At 45.3% G+C, this 4115-nt stretch overlaps 1 long non-coding RNA gene across 1 annotated transcript; it reads left to right on the top strand.

The window, feature by feature from the left end:
- The first annotated feature begins 331 nt into the window (after positions 1-331).
- Positions 332-3134, top strand: LOC135821336 (uncharacterized). Its single transcript, XR_010554333.1, has 2 exons — positions 332-565; positions 2431-3134. It is a non-coding gene; the product is annotated as an uncharacterized LOC135821336 (long non-coding RNA).
- Positions 3135-4115: the final 981 nt, after the last annotated feature.

Here is a 4115-nt window from a genome sequence, read left to right as displayed (position 1 = left end):
CCTTTTAGTTTCGTTTTTCTTCTCTTCTTCTTTTTATTTTGCTTTGCCCGTACAAGCTACAGGAGGCTTTACTGTGCCTGTCTGAAAAAAAAACAGTGCAAAGTGACCACAAGAGAGTTGTACCCAAAGCTGGGCTGCGTACAACCCTGTATCTATCATGCACAGAGTGCAAATAATGTGTACGGGTTCATCACGTGATGTGAAGTTCTGCCGTCGCAGACCCCATAGCAGTCCGTGCGCCAAGGGGTACTCAAGGGCTGATTTTCTTTGCAACCGCGGGAAACGAAGTCACCAAGACGCCTTCATTTGAGGCTTTTGGAATCATGGAGAATTTATTGAATTTAGGTATGGCTCTCGTCCCTTCTAGAGAACTAACCAAGACCCTGTGGGGGCAGAAGGAGACTTCTTTGGCTCCGTGAATACACTAGCTATGCGGTGGTCTAGTTAGTTTGAGTGTGTGGTTCGTATTCAAAGTGTTCCAAGCCGCAGTTCACTCGAAGGTCATCGTGGATACGTCTGCACTTGAAAATCAAGGCTGGAAAGGACTGCCTGGTGTGTCCGAACGGTATGTTTTGCACTGAAGGCATTTTTTGTATGAATTGTTGAAAGTGTCTACTTGTTCGAAATGCAAAAGACATGGTCGTAGATCCTTGGCCCACAACACCCCACTAAATAAACTATGACCTGTCGTGAAATTATGTGAAATTGATCAACACAATCATACACAAATTATCCTATGGCAAAGTACTGCAAATGCAAATAATAGCATCCCTTTACCTAGGTCATGTTTGTAGGGCCTTATGCCACATCTTTGCATGATTTCCTCATGCAAATCGTGTGCCTAGCTTCGAAAACACATTGCGCTAAGTGCCGAATATATACCTGTGAATCAGAACAACAGCACTCACTATTGCTTTCATGAGTGGTAATGGTCAGCTGAAAGGAAACTTCTATCCATCAACTCATAAGTAAAGTAATGACTAATCTCCTTGCTGCGCATGTGGTTCCTTCGTATTTACATGTACCGTAAAGTACCGCCAGAGCGCCCCACCATCTCGTCCTTTCGGGGTCGTATTGTGGGGGTGGTCTCCGGTCTGTAGGTTATACGACACGATTTTTGTACACATATTGCACGTTCTGCAGACAATCTGTGCCTTCGAGCGGACACGAGCTCCACACAAAAACCTGCTTAGTGTGACCTTAGTACACTAAGTTGCTCACACCGTACGAACTTCGTTGCACTCTGCCACACGATTTTCCTTTCCCTGGCTGTATTATATAAATCTGTCGCAGCAAAATCAAGGTGGGGCGCTCTCGCGGTACTTTACGGTATGTGCGCCTCTCTGTGTTCGGTGAATGATTTTGAATATTTGCGCACGACTTCAGGATAGTGCACATTGTATGCATGTACCTGCATATGTAATCCTTTCATGATTTAAAAATTAGGAGCCGTGCTTCTCATCACCGTGGACAAGTAAATGTCGGCCAATTACGTAGCGTTTGGAGATTTGCACAAGTACAGTTGCGTGTCGATTATGCGGCAACCGCGGAATAAAATGAATATTCTGGACGACTGAAGCTACAAAGCCATCTTGTGTTAACTTAACAGATAAAAAAGACAGTACTTCGAAGTACCTGTATTTATCACTAGTATTACCCTGAGACAGTCGTGCTCATCTCTAGAGACTGGCTTGTATTTAACTCTACGTAATGGCAACTTTCATGATGCTGACTGTCTACATTTACTTGAAGTAGGACTATAAATACTAAATATAAGGTCTATAAGCTGTCAGTGCGGTGCTGTTGGATACCCGACATGCCATGTGACTGACCGCCCGATACTAGTAAACGACATGCGATTGTACCGGTCACAGTGTAGCTGGGTTTTCACGAAAATTTGAAACTTATACGATTGTGAGAAAAGTTCAGAAACCACACTTACACATACACACGCACGCACACACACACACACACACACACACATGCGCGCACCCGCGCGTGTGCACACACACACACACCTGTCCTGTTCTGTTGAGCCACTACCACAACTTAGCACAAGGATCGCATCGGCCCCAAAGGGGCAGTAGAGCGAAAGTGAGAGGTGTTGGCTTCGAGTTCACCTATCTCTACGGTGAACGCAACCTCGATCGAAAGTCATGCCAAACGGATTTATCTACCACACGCGCGCGCGTGCGCGTATACAAAACGGAGGAAGGATTACTTACTCTCCCTGTATGATGTTTCTGTTGTATTCGTGAACAATGTCATTGATGTTTTTCCATGCATGTTTTTGAATATGCGAGCATAACTTCCAACATCAAGCACATTCTTGCTTCTCATCAGCATGTACAAGTTTATGTTGGGCAGTTATGTAGCGTTTGTTTTACCGGCTGCGTTTGTTTTACCGGCTGCATTTGTTGGTGCTTGCAGGTCATTGGCATGCTGTCTGTTTCACAGAAGCTCGTGTAACAGGTTCACCGTACAGCTATGAATGCAATGTAGCGTGTTGAAGCCACTTCGGTATGACGTGATGCCTAATTTCCTGGTTGTACCAAAATTGCGAGTATGCAAGTGATCGTCAAGCCTGCCCCTGTACAGTAGCCGTCTTGCCTTGTTACGCCTGGTTCTGACTCTGCGTTCTCGTTTACTCCATGCAATGTTACAAGGAACACTGCTCCCTTCTCAAGCAATTCATTGGCAACAAAACGCTCGGCTATGCCCTGTAACTTTGCTGTGCGGTTTGTGCTTTGTCAATGTTGTGTACCAGTTCATGATCTGTGCTTGCTGGTCTGTTTGTTTTCTCTCGCACAATTGAGGCGCTGTAGCACAGTGTACAGTGTCGATCATCCTGCCCAGGCTCTGATTTCACGTACCACAGTACGGTTTCTCTTGTTGCTCACTGTAATGTGCATGATACAAGCTCCTTGGTACTCCATAATCACCTGGTGCTGTTGCTGCCATTGTTGGACCCTGCTGATATCCTTCTCGCAATGCCCGAACGTTGTTCCAACAAATGCACAACTCGCTCTTAGTTGTCACATTCGGTTTGGTCTCGTTCCAGTCTTTCGAATTGAGTGAGTGCGTAAACTTGTATGAAGTGGTGGAGCAAAAGCCGTGTGCCGGCAAACATTCAATGTCCGGGTGTAATGACGCACCAAGGTCCCGGGACTTGCGTCCAATTCCTGAGTGATTTTTGTGTGCCTAGCCTCTAGGTATCATACCATATTTGTTTGGTTCAACCGTTTCGGATGCCCACTGCAATACCATTCACTGTATTATGTGTGTATGTTATCCAAGAAATCTCCCATATTTTTGGGTGGACAAACCTCGCCATAAGTCAGTAACCTGGCATTTTGCACTAACAGAACTCCTAGGATATCAGCGCCGTCTCAGTACCTGGGGACAGTTGTAAAGAAAAAGAAAAAATATCCTTGGCCCACAATGCCCCACTAAATAATCCGAAGGGTGTCGCGAAGACGACAATTTCCTTACCTTTCTTTCGTGGACGAAAAAAGACACTTCGCTTCGTCCGTTGCGCATGAAACGAAACATGAGGGTAGTGTTTATCAATAAGAATAGGTATCATGCACGAAGGAATGGCGAAAAGGTACTATGCTCGAGCGCTGGTCGTCGTCTTGTTTGTCAATTTTGAGTCCCATTGAGAATTTTCTTCTCCAGACCTCTCAAATTTCCCGCGGTTGCAAATAAAAGTGCAACTTCTAGACGACTTTTTTGAATTTGGCGCACGGACTGATAGCTGGAGTTGCACACTCTTGGGGGTTATGTTGTTGTTGATTTTTATTTTACTTCGCAAGGCCAGACGGGCAATGGTGCCCAATTCTATGGAAGCGAATTTCAAAAGGGAGAGAGCTACGGGGAGAGAGAATATTAGACACCCTTAGCAAACAACGGTAACGCTATTTTTTACGGTACTCGTACCTTGATCACCCAAATAGCGTTGAAGCTGCAGCGTATAAACGTTATGGGGGCTGATTTATCGTTGTGACCCACGGTACGTGTTTTGGCCAAATACTGCATAGTCCGTACGCATTTCACCTTGTATCGCGTATATGGTGACAACAATGGTTGTACCGCGCGAAATCAAAGCTACTCTC

Source organism: Sycon ciliatum, chromosome 7 (genome assembly GCF_964019385.1).
Source record: "Sycon ciliatum chromosome 7, ocSycCili1.1, whole genome shotgun sequence".
Lineage (NCBI taxonomy): Eukaryota > Metazoa > Porifera > Calcarea > Leucosolenida > Sycettidae > Sycon > Sycon ciliatum.
The sequence above is the reverse complement of the archived record's forward strand: the minus strand, read 5'-3'. Positions and strand labels throughout refer to the sequence as shown.